This window comes from Triturus cristatus, chromosome 6, assembly GCF_964204655.1.
Source record: "Triturus cristatus chromosome 6, aTriCri1.1, whole genome shotgun sequence".
Lineage (NCBI taxonomy): Eukaryota > Metazoa > Chordata > Amphibia > Caudata > Salamandridae > Triturus > Triturus cristatus.
In genome coordinates this window covers 944,067,284-944,086,254 of record NC_140589.1, presented here as the reverse complement: position 1 = coordinate 944,086,254, position 18,971 = coordinate 944,067,284, and positions in this window count along the sequence as shown.

The window sequence follows — 18,971 nt, the reverse complement described above, 5'->3', positions numbered from 1 at the left end:
TTGCTTGTGCCTGTGGGAATGCGATAGCACTGCAGCATGAGCAGCCCCGGCCATGTAGTCGATTGTATCACAGGGCGAGAACTCAGGAACCGATGTGTGGATTTGGTGATTTCTTGGCCGTGCCTCTATGGTGATTTCCAGTTGGGCCTGCTTGCTGACACCTATATGTGTGTTAGGGGTTCACAGCATGAGCAGCCCTGTAGTCTGCCCTTGTCACTAGGTTCCACTTCACTGAGGCACTGACATCAGGTAGGTGGCGGGGGCTATATGGACATCTCCACCACCCCGCGGGTGAGCAAAGTCTTGGGAGCTGGAAAACGGTCCCCTGATCGGTGGGATGGGGAAGAAGGGTAGGGGTCCCAGGTAAATCAGGCCCAATGCGGCAAAGAGAATGTGGCTGGTGGTGTTTTGTGATAGGACATCCGGCGTCTCAAATGGAACGTGGGCCGTTGCAGTGCCCAATTGCTATGAGGGGCCCCCATCGTATGGTGGGGAAAAAGATACCCGGATGCTGTTTCTTCAAGGACAGGAAGAGGGGTGCAAGTATAGTTTACTTTTGATGTGAAGATACGGTCACAGGGTGCAGCACCAGACCAAGCAGGATGGCCTGGGCATGCAGAGGAGCACACTCGGTGGCAGGCACCAATCCTTAGTGGGGCTGCAGGCCATACTGTTTCCAAGCTAGGTGCCCAGCTGAAGCAACTCTGTGATCAAGCCCCAGGCAGTCGCACCCCCCAGCAGGCACACCAAAGCCAGTGGCAGGTTCAGCGGTAGGGCCTAGGCCTGTCCTGACCTCAGAGCCCCACCCGGCTTCCCACAAGTTGCAGCACAGTCAGCCAGACAGGCAGGGACAAGTTCAGGCGGAGACAGCTGAAGAGAGCCATCCTCGCAGCCCCAGCCAGACACTGTCCCAGTGCATGTTTTGTGCACCTGCAGCGTGGCCCAGGCCTAGAACATTCTCCATGTCCCAACAAGGGCGATATTGCCAATCACAGGTAAAATTGCAGCTTCCACGCAGCGGTTGCCCCCGCTACCAATTGGGGTCCCCATTAGGGGTCCAGTAAGACCATGAGTGCCCGGGCCATCTTAAAGGATGGCACTTACTCAATCCACATCTCTGTGCAAATCAGGCCCAGCAAGACCTCTGGTTCTCCCACAGCTGCTCCAGTTAAAAGAGAAGGAGGGAGGGCGGACAGTGCAGCGGTGCCACAGCCCCCCCTGCTCACCTGAAGTGTGGTGTCGAGGGGACAGCAGGACTGGTCTGCATCCCTTGTATGTTCTCCACGATCCTCTTGTCTTGCATGCACTGAAAGGCAAGGGCCTTTCCTCTGCTTGAGCTACGGGGGAGCACCCCACTGCAGCACCTTCTCTACACCATTCTTCAGCACCAGCCAAAGGGTGTCCCTGCAGTTGAGGACGGAACCAGTCGGGACCTAGAGGCCCTCACACCAACACAGCCTCTGCAGATGCCACCCACTCACCACCAAGCGGTGATAGACTGAGACCAGAGACTCGACGAATCTCCGCTCGCTGTCACCAAATGCCGTAGCGAAGACAGCAACAGGTACAGGGCGACTATGGGAGCAAAGTAGTGTGTCTGGTAGCTCCGCTTGTCTTGAGGTATCAAGGATTAATGTTGGATAAGGGGATAGCAATGTGTAACTTCATTACAATGGGCCTACTATCTTGGCCCTACTAGCCACTCACCCAAGCTTTCCTACCTAATACTGACTCCCTCTCCACTGTCCGGGCTCTTGGTTTGGAAAGATTAGATGGGAGCATGTTTTTTTCAGACAACCTACACTATCTGTTCTTCTTTAAAAGCTGTTCTTCACTGGTACAGTGTCTAATTTCTGGCACGCAAATCTGATTCAATAATTCTTTTTTCTTCTCACTTCACTTACTGCCACTGCACTACTCCTGTGTGACTCACAAGGCAATCGTTCTTCAACAGGTAACCAATATGGCAATCAAACTTCATAAACCTAAAATGGCAGTCCACTCGGCTACAAATAAAGCTCCTCCAGCGAAAACCCAACACTGACGACCCAACGGATTTGGGACTGTTCACGTAGGTGTGTCACCCCATCCACACTCTGTAGAGCAGATGGTCTGATGTACTTTTTGTTCAATTCGGCACAGCATGGAAATGCTGGCAGTCCTGCACAAAAGAAATATAATTGACCACTACACCATCAGAGAAACTTCGGGGGTAGGATAATTAGTTGTTTGTTTTTCAAAAAACGAAGTTCAACTTTGGAAGTTTGCTTTAAAAAACAAACTGTCCACTGAGTGGTCACCTGAAACATGGCTGGCAGCTGCTCAGCAACCTTTCAGTTCCTTCAGAGAAGTCGCCCTGGTAGCAGCTCCGCTGAAGGCACAGATATGTCTGCACAGCCACTGGAGATCGCTAACGATGGTGGATAGCGGTCTGGCCAGAGTGGCTGAGTTAACCCCTTCGCCGCGGCACGAATTCCGCCGCAGCGCTGGGGGGTTTGGGGGCAGTGCGGCGCCACTGTGCTCATGACGGAACCACGCCGTCATGAGTCACGGGCGAGCTGTGCTCATGACGGAGTGGTTCCGTCACGACTCCGCCCACTGCGCTAATCGCCCGCACAGGCGGGGAATTAGCGCCGCGTGGGCGGAGCGGCCGCCAACGGCCACAGCATGACGGAACCACTCCGTCATGAGCACAGCTCGCCCGTGACTCATGACGGCGTGGTTCCGTCATGAGCACGGAACGGGTTAATGACCTCTGCCACCCTGACGGACTGTCCACTATACTCTTAATGAGGCCAGAAGTGAGTCTTTCTAAATTCAAAATATATAGCTAAATAATTTATTGATAATTGGTTAAATAAATGAGCATGAAGACTCTGAAACTTCACCCAAAGTTTGAGCAAACCATGGGGCATATCAGCAAGGGCCTGCAATAATTATCGCTCAGCGCTTTTAGCGCGAGGATAATTATCACAGGCTAACGCTGGATTCTATCGCAGAGATAGCGTGCTATCAGCAATGCTTATCTCCCAAGCGATAGGAATCCATGCGTTAGCTGGAAAACAGTGTGATTATCGCTGGAAATCCAGTGATAATCACACTGCAACCAGCGATACCTTGCTAATAGGGCAGGGTGGTCTTAGCCATTTAATCAACCTCCCATTGGATTACATGGCTAAGTCAGATCACAAGCAGGCGTAAGGAAAGTAGCGATAACTGTGGTTAGCACTACTTTTCTTATTGCTTTGCTTGTTTGCGTGCAGCTTGATAATTGGAGAAATGTCGGTTAGCGACATTTCTCCAGTTATTCTGGCACAGAACGCCCACTTTGCATCTCATTAGAGATGCAAAGCTGGGCGTTGTTGTAAGGGACGATAAATAACCAAAACACGCAATAGCGTGTCATTGCTGATGAGGCAATAAAATTATCGCCGCTTTTCGGACGAAAACGGCCGCAAAAGCGGCGATAATTTTTTATCGCCGCCTTGTTAATATGCCCCAATGCAACTCCACCTTATAATACTAGACAAAGTCTTCATTTCCCTTACTGCATATAATCACTTTTGTAGTCCATGGTGTTTGGACTGTTAGTCCTCACCTCAACCACTGGAGACACTCCCTTCAATGGACTTTGCAGTCGGAACCAACAACCGGTGGATCTAGGCTACCTGCACAGTACAAGAAAGAACCTCTCTCAAATTGAATAAAAACATTATGAAGCCAAATAAATAAAAAGCAAAATGCTGATTTATCTCACAGGTTACTACACATCTATTAAGTCAGGTACCAAGGAAAAATAACCATAAACAAAGAAGTGGTACTAAATGAAAAGAAAATGATGGGGTGTAGCCAATATAAACCTATGGGGGCGGGCAACATACTAGGCACTGGAAAATCACCTCACATTGGTTATAAATCATGTGCTATTTATTTAATGAGCACTAGCAGCAGACGGTTATGTATTAGTAAAACCACTATATATTACTTAACAAACATTTATGCATTCACCATTACTTTTGCTTAATGCCAAACGTCAAATTCTCAGAAAATATTAATTTTAAGGAAAAGTTCAACAAGATCGTAGAAAGAAAAAAATGATGATGAATTAATCAGTGAGGCGGTTGAAAACTATCACCAATCTGTGAAATTATTCCTGCATGTCAGATGTTAAAAAAATAAGATTAAATTAGATACAAGTTTTTACTAGCAGAGTCCCTTTTAGGATGTTCATAGCATAAAGGCATCCCAATGCCTTCTATTCATCCTATGGAACTTTGTTCCACGGCCAGTGACTCTCAATGTATCAACGTTCTTTAAATGTATATTCTGTTTTATGTTCTTATTTAATCTCTGCTGCTTGACTGGTGTACTTCTTTAGTAATTTTCAACACAACCCTTTCCGATCAACACACTGGCCATACCCATTAAAATATTATCAGCCATACTTTAGACTCTGATGGTGAAATTAGAGAATTCATATATTCTATATTGTAAAAAATTGTATTATAATCTACCTCAAAGAACAATCACAACCCTTGTCAGGGTGAACCCTCAAAGTCAATAAATTAAACTGATCTCAACCCCCAGTAGCTATGACAGTGTAGTATGGATGGAGGGTTCATTGTCGACATTGCTAAGTTAGCATGAGCTTCGCTGCAACTAGACTGCTTTTGTGCACGACACTACATGTGTTTATTTTGAAAGACTTTTTTTGTGCCCTTTTCACTTGAGAACTGTCTGCTTTTCAGAGGTTTAGTCTGCACGCGATGTGCAAGGTCGATAAACAATGCCCCATGTTATTCTGTTCTGATCAGTCCCTCGCACCTAGACATAACATGACATACAGCTGCACTACTGAAAATCGTATGCTTTAATATTGCAAGCTAAGCAGGTTATTCACACACTTGTAGAGAAACCTTTCCAGAGAGAAGAGCTGTGCTTGTCCTGAGATGTAAACTTTTCATCTAGGCCTTGAGGTATGGGGTCTGCTGACAAAGCCCAGAGGTCTTCTTTTTTATACTAACCTATAACTTAGCACAGGGAGGGTGGTTAGGCACTGTAGCCCTTTTCCACTCTCTTTATAAAATGATTTCCCCTTTGTATCCTATGGAATTGTGACAATGCTGACTATATTGTTTTCATGCATTTTGCTGCTAGTAATGGCACATGTACTGTACCATAGAGCGCGTTAGTTAAATTAAACATTTTAAACTATACCGTGACTCTGATCACTCCTGTTGTGGAAAAGTATGAGTGAGTGAGCGAAAGAGTTGTCTTGTTCCCGCGATTCCTGAGAATGTCGGGAGTGTCGTGTTCTGGGTTGTCTATTCATTGTTAGCTTCGCTGGTAGTCGGATAACGAATGAGACACTATTGCTAGTCAGTTTTGGGGATTTTGGGTACTGAGGTGATAGGTTGGTACACCACTATCTACCGAGATCCTGGTTTCCTGCCCATATTTCTGTATATGTGCAGAATCCCAGCAATATGGCACCGCCAACATTTTGTCTGGTTCTTACCTGCGAGACGCTTGAGTAGTGCTTGTGCTTTTCCACAATACCCTCACTTCTGTCTCTGGAGACAGCTGTGACAGTGTAACCTCCTATATTGATGTTTTTTTTAGGTTATTTCAAGCTTGAAGTTTAAAAATAGTTTCTCTCTTTATTCTTCATCCTTTATTGCGCTGCCGCCCTTTAGGTTGTTACTCTTTGTTTTCCGTGATGGCGGTTGATATTCCAGCTCACAGTCGCGCTACTCTCACAGCTTATTTGACTCAGAATGGAGTCCCTAATGCGGGTGTTGCAATGATTTTTGTAGTCGAAGCGGATGCAGCTCACCACTTTGAGGTGTTTTATTCTTGGGTCACCTTTCCGGCAGTGGACGGAGTAGATAATATGTTTCATACATACACTGCCATTGCCCTTCCTAATGCTTATCAGCCCTACCGGGCTCTGGAAATTTCGCTTACAGCTTGGCAACCCTGATTTGGTTTAATGCCGCCCTTCCTCACCCAATAACGCCAATCCGTTTGGGCCCTTTATCGATAGATGGGGCCACATGGCCTGTTTTGGCTGGGTATAACCCTCACCCACGTAGGCTGACAACAGCGATGCTTGCAGAACTCTGTGTGTTACATACTTCTTTAATACGTGTACATAGAGCTGTTATACAGTTCATGACGTACAACTTTCAGGTGGGACCACCTGGCATTGCTGCGCAACCTGCTGGACCTGGTGGTGTGACCATCAGTCCTGTTATGGTTAATTCGGTTGTGGTCAAGCGCCCACAAAATAAGAACGATTTGCCATATTGGCTTGCTGAAAAATTTGGACAACTTCCGGCTGTCTTTCCCAATACCAGTCCTGTGGAGAAACACAGGATAATGACTATAAGTTTGCCTAAAGACTTACTTCCTGAGGTGGCTGATTATAACACCTGGGGTAGGGTGTTTGCAGCTGTGTATTCAAAGTGTTTCAGCACTCCCTCAATGACTGTACTCTCCTCCATGTTTAAACGTGTTCAGGATGAACATGGAGCAGAAGCAGCTGTGGAGCTGGGAATGAGACTGGTGGGGGTGTTCGACATGGTTGCTGATATGATCCTTGGCAATGTCAAGGGTGATGCAATAAGCTTTCAAGTGGCAAACCGCTTGGAGGCTGTCCCTGAGGCAGACAAACGATGCAAATTACCAAAGATTTTTGCAAAGGCTTATAAAACCATAGGACGTAATAGTTTGGGAGTCAAGCCTTTTACTTAAATGCAAACTCAATCTCAAACACAACAAAAAGCTCAGTCTGATAAAGACGGGCATCCAGTCTTTCCCAAAAAGAACTGGAAAAATAAAAAACAGGGGCATGAACAACAGAAGCAGGGTTCGCGTGCTGGTTCATTAACACCTGGCGCTTCTGAGCGTACTTATGACTTGCACTACCGCGGGAAAATTAAGACTCATGATAGGTTTTAAGTCCCTGATCAGCATTCTCCTCGTTCTTTAAAGGACACATCTGGCTCTCAAGTTGGTGGTGGGAATCGCCAGGATCGCGGCAAGAGTCATCCTGCGCCACAAGGACGTGATCAGCCTAGTCAATTTGATGTTAAAGGGAAACAGGACGATCAACCTCGTTTTGGACCTCCTTTTCAAAAGAAAAAAGTTGCCGCTTTAAGAGTGAGGTATGCCTTAGAAGGTGAGAACACGACTGCTGGATTGGACTTGGGCGGTGACTCTGCTTGACAGCGCAATGGAAGTTACCATAGTGTGGGAGGCACTGCGTCCTTGTCTGGAGGCGACAGCAACTGAAACTTTCATTACAGTAGAGACAGCTGACACCCAAGTTGCCCCCCTCGAAAGACTGTATAATATAGTTTTTCAAATTGAAGGTGACATTGAGCGTGTAATCACAGGGATTTTTGGGGAGAATCTGACCTCTTCTTACGACATTTTGTTGGAGGAGGCTGATTGGCCCTCACCATTTGTTCTGGCCGCATCAAGGGGAGAGGACATGATACTTCCGAGTTTTTCACGTTATGTCCCCAAGGAGCATGCAGTGGCCTTTACAGCTGAGTGGGCTCTGGCCCTTGGCACCGGCGGTGTACCTTAATCAAGTGGGCTGGGATAAAGATTCTCCCCCTCACGAGATACCATTACAGTCTATGGTAGAAGCTCAACCCCAATATCCCATCCGGCGGAAAGTTAAAGGTCCCGTTTCTGATGTTCTAACTGAGTTGGAGTAATCCTCTATTTACTGTATCCAAACCTGATGGGTTTTATCTTATAATTTCAGATTACCGGAATTTGAATTCTCACTGTCATACTTTTGCGATACAGAATACCCGTAGCTCTGCTTTTGTAGACAGTCTTATTCGTAAAAAATATAATACAACACTTGACATTTCTATAGCCATAACCTGTCCCCTGAGTGCAGCAATGGACCGCATTGACAGCAGGTGGAAAACAGAGAAAATGTTGGTGTTTACCTAGGGGGCATAAGAATAGCCCTGGGGTTTTCCCAACCCGTGTTGTCTCTTTGTTGGACAGCATTGACCCAGATGCATACTCGTACGTTGACGATATTTATCTGAAGGACGACAGATTATGGCCGCATCTATGTCGTGTCGACTGCATCATATTTGTGTTTGCAGAGTACGGTTACCAATTTAACTTTGCTAAATCACACATCGCTTGTTACGCGGTTCTCTTTTTGGGCTACGAGCTCAATAATGAAGATAGGGTCTTGGTACCCCTCTTTCTGTAGAAATGTGCAAGACTGCGCTCTCCAACTACTCTGAATAAACTTCAGTCTTTGCTGGGATTTTAAAATTTCAGACGGACTTACATTCCCTATTATGCCCAGCATATCAAGCATCTTTATACTTTGATACAACCTACATTTACAAAAGCCAGCTGGCTTCCGGAACATTCTGCTATTCTGCAATCTTTGCAGTCTGATTTACTCGAATCTAAGTACTTGTTGACACATGATAACCACACAAACCTGGTGATACGAATCGTGCCAGGCGCAGTGAGTTTCACTTACTTGATGTTCAATGAAGGTTCCTCTTGCAAACAAATCTCATTTGTACACTTCGGCCGAAATGCGGTTTTCCACTGTTGAAAAAGTTTTAATGGCTGTGCAGATGGCGGTTGTTGGACTTGGCCCTTTTTGCAGGGTTATCTCTGAACGTTTTGCTTTCCTCCTAGCTTTTTTTTTCTGACATGGTGTTGGTGGTTCTAGGACTCTGAGCACTTTAGCACTGCTGTTCTGTGTAAAGTGTGTGTGCTCTCTGTGGTAAACAAGGTAAGATTGGTCTACACCTGATTGGCATATTTAATTCACCTGTCAGTCCCTTGTAAAGTAGTATCTCAGATACCCGGGGCTAGTAAATTAAATGCTACTGGTGGGCTTGCAGTGCTGATTGTGTCACCCACCAAAGTAGCCTTGCAAACCCATCTCAGGCCTCTGCCATTGCAGAACCTGTGTGCGCAGTGTTACTGCCACTGTGACGTGGCACCTAAAGTGAGTGCCCTGTCTATGACCCCCCTTTTACTACATGTCAGTCACTTCTAAGGTACACCTTAGCTAGCCCTATGGGCAGCGTGCATTGCAGGTAAAAGGTAGGACATGTACCTTTAGTGTGTGACATGTCCTGGTAGTGACAAACAGCAATTTTGGTTTCTCACTGCTGTGAGGCTTCCCTCCCATAGGAATGAATTCGGGATTCCCTGTGTTTCAGTGGTAATTCCTCATATGAGAGGAGCAGCGTGGTCAAGTTTGGTATGGTTGGAATAGTAATAATAAATGCTATGCAATGATGTGTGCAGATTTACTATCACTATTTTAGAAATACCAATTCTAGGAGTTAGCTTATACTTCTAGAAGTTGGCATTTCTGTGTGCTACGTGTCTGCCTGATGTGGATTGCATGTCTGGCTTTGGAGTGACAGGGGCTGGTGAGGTGTGTGTGGCTCCAGGGGGGGGGAGCAGGGTGAGTCAGCATTAGGATGGATAGGGCATCTGCATTTGGAGTAGTGGGTGGAGTAGTCCCCTGACCCTGAATAGGTCTGTGCCTGCCTATGTGAATGCTGGTTCCGCCCCCCAGTGGTGTGTCTGATGACAGAGCCCCAACCTGACAAAGGGGAGGAGGAGCCCTGTAAACAAAGTGGCCACACTTCCCAGAACCAGTTAGGACTGGTTCCCCCAAGCCCTGTGCCAGGGCAGACAACGGAACTTGGGATATAAATATTGGGGCTGTGACCCCATGTGTTGGGTTGTTCCTGTGCTGTTTGGGGGACTTATTGCTGCTGGGCCCCAGGAGGAACCGCCATGAGGGATTGCCTCCATGCTGGAGGGCCCTGTGTGCTGGTCTGCCTGGGCCCAGCTGTGCCCCCGGAACTATGAGGACCCGAGCACCTCTTGAGTGCTATCTCTTTATTACCAGGAAGAGAAGGGGCATGTGAGCCTGCAGCATGAAGCTGCGACATGCTGTGTGGGATTCCCGGCGTGTGGGTTTTCCCCTAAGCTGCCTTCCAGAGGAGCGGGAGCCCACCCCGCATTTGGGTGTATGCAAAGGCGGGAGCCTACCTCAAGTTATTGCCTGTGGGGAGAGCAGGAGCCTACCCCGCGTTTATGCTGCTTTTGTGGTGGAAGGCCACCCGCATCTGAGCTCCTCTAGCGGGAGCCCACCCCGCTTTGTGATCTGCTTGTCGGCGGGAGCCCACTCCGCATGTTGTGCTCGTCAGCGGAAGCCCACCCTGCATTGGTACCTTTTAGGCGGGAGCCCACCCCACAGTTGCCCAGAATCACCGCCGTGACCTGGAGAGAACAGAAGCCACCGAGGAAGCAGCGCGGAAACTGGATTTCAAGGGCCTCTGCCTGACTGTGGGCGGGGTCCATGCCGGGGAAGCCGACGTGCCCGCAAGCAGGAGGAAGTCAGTCAGAGAATGCCTGGTAGTGGGCAGGGCTCCCAGAAGCCCGAGGAGAGCCCCGAATGTCCCTTGAGTCTCATCATGAGGCAATGGAAAGTGAGACCAGGCCTGCCCGTTTTGGGCAGCAAAGAAGAAGAGGCCAGCCAGAGGAGTCCTGAGATGCCCCGGTAAGTGGGGCTGTACATGAGCCCAAGGACACCGGAGAGACCAGCCAGAGGAGTCCTGAGATGTCCAGGTGAGTGGGGCTGTACATAAGCCCAAGGACATCGGAGAGGCCAGCCAGAGGAGTACTGAGACGCCCCGGTGAGTGGGGCTGCAAATGAGCTATTTTATTTTCCCCTAAGGCATGAGTTGCCCCAGAGGCAACTCATGATGGTAAGAGTCCCAGAGTGGGACTCAGGCAGCACAGTTGTGGCCGAGGGAAGTGCACCGGAAGGAGCCCAGTGAACTGAGCTCTCTGTGCCGATTTCTTTTTAGGGGCAGTTTGGCAAGTAAGAGTCCCGGAGTGGGGCTCTCAGGGCACTGTGTGCCAGGGCTCATTTTCTCCAGCTGCACCATGAGTGCGCGGGCAGCTGCAACGTTTGGGCAATTTTGAGTTCAGAGCCCCAGAGTGGGGCTCCCCAAGCAGCACGGTGGTGCCAGTGCCATTTTCCTTTGGGGGCATTTTGTTGGTGATAAGGAGGTGGTGAGACGCTCCCCCGTGCCCCAGTGCATTGCGCAGCATCTTCCCTGCATTGGCAGCTAGAGGGCCATTTGAGAGGCCCCAGTTCAATCCCTGACATTTTTTAACAAAGAGCATTTGAGCCCAAAGGAAGGTCAGTTGGCCTGGGGTCAGCTTTATGGTGTAGATAGGGCGCAAGATCCTAAGGTGATGTATGCACCTAATTAGTGTTACTATGGTGCACTGCCAAATGTGTTTATGTGTGTTTATGCTGATGGTTGCCAAATGTGATTTATGCACCATGATTATTGCATACTGTGTTTATGCTGGTGAGGCCTATTGCGTTATGTGTTTCTGCTAATGAGGTTTGGGCCTAATGTGTTTTATGCCTAATGTGAAAATGCTGAGGTCATTATTGTACCAGTAGTTACTGGTTGTGTTTTATGTTTTTTACCTGCATTCTGATGGTTCTGACCGTGGCCCGATTGGCCTGTTCCTGTATATAATCCCCTGTGAATATTGCCCAGTGCCAGTTGGCACAGTGTATATTGTGTGATTATGATTCTAATGTGTTTTGGATAAAATAAAGGCTATTTTTTATATATAACCTTGTGTGGAGTTTCATTTGTGGTGTGCCTAGTGTGTTGCTGCTGTGTGTGTGTGTTGTGCAAACGCTTTACACATTGCCTCTGTGATAAGCCTGACTGCTTGTGCCAAGCTTCCAAGGGGGTGAGCAGGGGTTATCTTCAGCGTGTAACTCCCTTGCCCTCACTAGAGTGGTGGTTTCTGTCTGGCTTAGGTGCAAGCCCTAGTCAACCAGAAAGCCCATTTCTAACAGCGGTCCTGAAGGAACGCGCACTGGCGCAGGGAAAACGCATTTTGGTGTTTACAGCTTACCCTGCTTTAGAAACAGTGACAAAGGCAAGTGTACCAAACTCTAAAGTATTTCATCCCCGTTGGATCCAATGAGCTACTTCTTTGACGTCTCCTGATGTCACCTGATGTCACATTTTTCTTTGACCCCTCTCTTCAGACACAGGAGTTTTGGCAGTATGAACACGTTCATCCACCTCCTCTGTCTTTGCTCCTTTTGGAGGAGACTGTACCGCCCAATTGGCTGAGCTGCACGCTCTTGTACTTGCTCTCGAGTTTTCAGACACCGATGTATCTGCACTCATTGTGTGTGTGATTCTTATTACTGTGTTCAGTCTTTCAATGACGATTTATTCTTTTGGTCTCAAAATGATTATCATGATTCTAAAGGCAGCGCAATTAAGCATAAAATGCTTTGGGTTCGAGTGGCAGACCTTAAACAATGTCTGCCCCTCACACATGTTATACATACTCTTGGTCATCAGCGTGTGGGAGCACACGCTTTCGGTAATTCTTTGGCTTATGAATCGGCCAAATCTGCAGTAGCCACATGTTCCGTACCAGCCGTTACAAGGTCCATGACTAAGATTGATAATGAGATTTTGGCAGCTATAGTTGCAACAACAAAGGGCACTAATTACCCACAGGGTTTCCCTTCAAAATATTCTTATCAGTTAACACCCGAACAAGTTCCCTTTGCAAGAATACCCGATGCTGGTGATCGGCTACTTCCCAACGCGGACTGCAGATACTCTTTGATCAAAGCCACACACGAAGGCTTGGCTTTGGCCCATGCTGGCGTCTCTGCGTCCGTTTCTATCTTGCAGCAAAGTTATTGGTGGCGTGGTTTTTATAAACAGACCTGTAAATATGTACTTTCTACGGTGACACGCCCACCACAAACACAGCTGTGCATTTCTAATAGGCCTTTCAGTTGTGTCTATCTTGATCACTGCTGTCCATTTTCTTCAGATACTTCATATAAATACATTTTAGTTGCGTTAGATTCCTTTGAGTATGGCCACAATGCAGTGCTGACTCTCGAAATGTCATCAAAGATTTGCTTGTCTTTGTAGGGATCTTTGCCTGTGGTACCTTTCATTCAGTCCAAGGTCCAGCGTTCGCCTCCAAGGCGTACAAGGATGCGATGAAGTCTTTGCGGGTGCTGGTGCAGTTTTCATCTCCATACAGGCCTGAAGGCAATTTGATTGTGGAGCAGATGAACTGTGACTTAAAGCAATCTTTGACAGCTAGAGTCTTAGGTACTGGCAGGAACTGGTTAGCCCATTTGTATGGAGTCCGACGTGCACTAAATAATCTCCCTAGAAAACCTCTGGGTGGGCGGACCCCATACGAGATGCTCTTTGGCATCACAATGTATGTGTCAGACCTTGATGGTCTAGACGTTGCTGCAGCTGCCGCAACCTTTGACGTAGATAATCATTCTACTATGTTACAGGACCTACAAGAGACCCGTGACAGTTTTGCAACGGAACATTTGCCCTCTGACACTGATGCTGCACTGCTGATTCTGGTGGCTGGCTGGCTTCCGAAAGTTGACGATCTGGTCTGAGAGAAGTTGGAGAACAAAAAATAATTTGGTCCCTCTTATCGCGCACCAGTTTCAGTGCTTGGCTTGAAGAATACTCGTACTGTCATTTTACCACCACTTCCTGGTCGCAAGGACAACAGATAAATCTCAATAGACAATGTCAAGCTACATCATCTTGCCGATTCTGAATAGTATGACGCCTGCTGTTTCATGCTCTACAATTTCGAGGGATACTGGGGTTGGCGCATCTTTCAACTCACCTCCCGACACTGTCATCGAGATGGACCCTATTGTTGACCATTTGCCTGTCCCTCCTGTTTCCTCCTGCAATAAGGAAGTTGAGTATGCTTATCCCACGAGTGAGTCTTTACATGGGTTTCCCAAAAGTCATTTACCCCATGGCAACTTTTCTGATGACTCGTCCTCCAACACTTCCATAGGCCCTACCAAATTGACTATTTTTGTCTCCTGGTTTAAACAGACTTATTTAGTCCCTCCTTGGACATACATATGGTTGGTCCTCATCCTGATTTTTCTCTTCATGTCAATTGGATTTGTGACAGTGTTTTTCCTGCTCATCAATGGTCACTACTTGCCAGAACGCTCTGCTCTGAACTTGGTTGATGGTATTTTGGCCCCCCACTCATCTTCACACATCTTGAAGTGTGACCAGACTCTTGTTAACATTTCAGCATTCCCAGGGGCAGATGGCATCGTTTATGGTAAAGTGGATTTTCAGGTCCATGGCCCAACTGAAATTATTAACGTACCATACGTCTTTCGTGTCTCCATGGGTGATGTGGTAACACATGACATACGTTCAGATGGCTGGAATGTGCATGCTATACAATCATTGTTTTCAGATTGGAAGTATTATGCTGCTTTCAATGCTGAAGATTTGTATTTAAATTCTGCCAATTCTGCCGATTTATTTTGTTATCAACATTATGGGCATAATTTCCTACATCAGACTAATACATTACGTCCTGCTGTTAATTATACACAATGGGAACATTGCCCTACACCACTAACAGGTAGTTCGAAAACACTTTGAAATAAATTTACATACTTCACTGGTTTTGATAGGTCATCACCTGAGTCATATTATTTTAAATTAAATGTTCCTTCAACTCCCAAAGTAATGTTGACCCATACAAAATTAATGTATTTAAATTCTTTCAGACATGATCTGTCAGTCAGGGGTTATGACTACTGAAAGGCCACTATCGAATTGAAATCAATCTGGGATTCTAAGAACTGGCAGGTGTGAGGCATCGAAGCCTTACATCGTGCCTGCCTCATCCCAGCACACATTTTGTTTTTAAATGAAACAGTGTATCAGATGACTTGCTTTGATTTGGCAACTGCAAAAAAATTAAACCCCCCTGCCATTCCCTCTTTAGCTGAATATAATAATTGGCGCATATATACAAATTATACCATTGATGCCTTACAATGTCTGTTTCAAAATAACACATTTAATGTATCTGAATTGGATCCTTTAGGTTGGCTAGTCTGGCAGACGACTTGGAATGCCTACCAACTTCTTTTTCATAACACTAGTTCAGGTTATACACAAGATAGACCAGACCCTATATTTTCGCATACACCTTCGGTAACCACCTATTGGGTGGGTAAATTATGTCAACAGTGGTTGCAGCACTCTTGTCCGTTAAACAACACTTACCGTTGGTGTCCAATAACATCAATTTGGCCGAGTTTGTCTTGGGACCGAGGGTTCCTAGAACAAAGAGATTCATTTACGCAGCTTACAATGAAATATGAAAACTTTCACAAATTGAAGCAGCGTCCCGTCTGTGGGAAATTGACCAAGCGAACTTAGAAAAGGTTCTAGCTCTGGCAATCATAGTATTAACACACTGTCTTCCCGCATTTACACATTGGATAATATTGTTTCTTCTGTTATTGATATTGTGCATGAAGGTGTATCTTTGTTATATCATGGTCAAAATCAATTGCGTTCTGTGATGTCATTCGCATGGACTTTGCAAACTCTAAAAACTGGAAAAGTACCATGGGATTATTTAAATGCGTCTGCTTTGTTTTTGCCATTTAACCTGACAGACCAACAGCAGTTTATGTCCATGAAAGATGCCATTTACACTCTTTTACACATAGAAAATATAGACCCTTTGCCTTTCTCTGAGGTGGAGACTGATTCTGCTGTCTGGCTCATCCATGGAGTTATATCTTTACCTTTCTCTTTGTTTTAATTCATCTCTTGTATGAAACATTACCCGCTCGGCCGCTTTGAACCGCCGGATAGCGCTTTTCTGCATGAATTGTGGTTTTTGCCTTTCACATAAAGGTGTTTATGAGATGAGAAGGAGGTTTACTTAACAGGGGAAGACTGTGATTCTACAGTAGGTCATCCGCATGTTGTGCTCGTCAGCGGAAGCCCACCCTGCATTGGTACCTTTTAGGCGGGAGCCCACCCCACAGTTGCCCAGAATCACCGCCGTGACCTGGAGAGAACAGAAGCCACCGAGGAAGCAGCGCGGAAACCGGATTTCAAGGGCCTCTGCCTGACTGTGGGCCATGCCGGGGAAGCCGACGTGCCCGCAAGCAGGAGGAAGTCAGTCAGAGAATGCCTGGTAGTGGGCAGGGCTCCCAGAAGCCCGAGGAGAGCCCCGAATGTGCCTTGAGTCTCATCATGAGGCAATGGAAAGTGAGACCAGGCCTGCCCGTTTTGGGCAGCAAAGAAGAAGAGGCCAGCCAGAGGAGTCCTGAGATGCCCCGGTAAGTGGGGCTGTACATGAGCCCAAGGACACCGGAGAGACCAGCCAGAGGAGTCCTGAGATGTCCAGGTGAGTGGGGCTGTACATAAGCCCAAGGACATCGGAGAGGCCAGCCAGAGGAGTACTGAGACGCCCCGGTGAGTGGGGCTGCAAATGAGCTGTTTTATTTTCCCCTAAGGCATGAGTTGCCCCAGAGGTGCCCCGGGGAAGGGGGCATTGTGATGGTAAGAGTCCCGGAGTGGGACTCAGGCAGCACAGTTGTGGCCGAGGGAAGTGCACCGGAAGGAGCCCAGTGAACTGAGCTCTCTGTGCCGATTTCGGGCAGTTTGGCAAGTAAGAGTCCCGGAGTGGGGCTCTCAGGGCACTGTGTGCCAGGGCTCATTTTCTCCAGCTGCACCATGAGTGCGTGGGCAGCTGCAACGTTTGGGCAATTTTGTGTTCAGAGCCCCAGAGTGGGGCTCCCCAAGCAGCATGGTGGTGCCAGTGCCATTTTCCTTTGGGGGCATTTTGTTGGTGATAAGGAGGTGGTGAGACGCTCCCCCGTGCCCCAGTGCATTGCGCAGCATCTTCCCTGCATTGGCAGCTAGAGGGCCATTTGAGAGGCCCCAGTTCAATCCCTGACATTTTTTAACAAAGAGCATTTGAGCCCAAAGGAAGGTCAGTTGGCCTGGGGTCAGCTTTATGGTGTAGATAGGGCTCAAGACCCTAAGGTGATGTATGCACCTAATTAGTGTTACTATGGTGCACTGCCAAATGTGTTTATGTGTGTTTATGCTGATGGTTGCCAAATGTGATTTATGCACCATGATTATTACATACTGTGTTTATGCTGGTGAGGCCTATTGTGTTATGTGTTTCTGCTAATGAGGTTTGGGCCTAATGTGTTTTATGCCTAATGTGAAAATGCTGAGGTCATTATTGTACCAGTAGTTACTGGTTGTGTTTTATGTTTTTTACCTGCATTCTGATGGTTCTGACCGTGGCCCGATTGGCCTGTTCCTGTATATAATCCCCAGTGAATATTGCCCAGTGCCAGTTGGCACAGTGTATATTGTGTGATTATGATTCTAATGTGTTTTGGATAAAATAAAGGCTATTTTTTATATATAACCTTGTGTGGAGTTTCATTTGTGGTGTGCCTAGTGTGTTGCTGCTGTGTGTGTGTGTTGTGCAAACGCTTTACACATTGCCTCTGTGATAAGCCTGACTGCTTGTGCCAAGCTTCCAAGGGGGTGAGCAGGGGTTATCTTCAGCGTGTAACTCCCTTGCCCTCACTAGAGTGGTGGTTTCTGTCTGGCTTAGGTGCAAGCCCTAGTCAACCAGAAAGCCCATTTCTAACAGCGGTCCTGAAGGAACGCGCACTGGCGCAGGGAAAACGCATTTTGGTGTTTACAGCTTACCCTGCTTTAGAAACAGTGACAAAGGCAAGTGTACCAAACTCTAAAGTATTTCATCCCCGTTGGATCCAATGAGCTACTTCTTTGACGTCTCCTGATGTCACCTGATGTCACATTTTTCTTTGACCCCTCTCTTCAGACACAGGAGTTTTGGCAGTATGAACACGTTCATCCACCTCCTCTGTCTTTGCTCCTTTTGGAGGAGACTCTACCGCCCAATTGGCTGAGCTGCACGCTCTTGTACTTGCTCTCGAGTTTTCAGACACCGATGTATCTGCACTCATTGTGTGTGATTCTTATTACTGTGTTCAGTCTTTCAATGACGATTTATTCTTTTGGTCTCAAAATGATTATCATGATTCTAAAGGCAGCACAATTAAGCATAAAATGCTTTGGGTTCCAGTGGCAAGCCCTTAAACAATGTCTGCCCCTCACACATGTTATACATACTCTTGGTCATCAGCGTGTGGGAGCACACGCTTTCGGTAATTCTTTGGCTTATGAATCGGCCAAATCTGCAGTAGCCACATGTTCCGTACCAGCCGTTACAAGGTCCATGACTAAGATTGATAATGAGATTTTGGCAGCTATAGTTGCAACAACAAAGGGCACTAATTACCCACAGGGTTTCCCTTCAAAATATTCTTATCAGTTAACACCCGAACAAGTTCCCTTTGCAAGAATACCCGATGCTGGTGATCGGCTACTTCCCAACGCGGACTGCAGATACTCTTTGATCAAAGCCACACACGAAGGCTTGGCTTTGGCCCATGCTGGCGTCTCTGCGTCCGTTTCTATCTTGCAGCAAAGTTATTGGTGGCGTGGTTTTTATAAACAGACCTGTAAATATGTACTTTCTACGGTGACACGCCCACCACAAACACAGCTATGCATTTCTAATAGGCCTTTCAGTTGTGTCTATCTTGATCACTGCTGTCCATTTTCTTCAGATACTTCATATAAATACATTTTAGTTGCGTTAGATTCCTTTGAGTATGGCCACAATGCAGTGCTGACTCTCGAAATGTCATCAAAGATTTGCTTGTCTTTGTAGGGATCTTTGCCTGTGGCACATTTCATTCAGTCCAAGGTCCAGCGTTCGCCTCCAAGGCGTACAAGGATGCGATGAAGTCTTTGCGGGTGCTGGTGCAGTTTTCATCTCCATACAGGCCTGAAGGCAATTTGATAGTGGAGCAGATGAACTGTGACTTAAAGCAATCTTTGACAGCTAGAGTCTTAGGTACTGGCAGGAACTGGTTAGCCCATTTGTATGGAGTCCGACGTGCACTAAACAATCTCCCTAGAAAA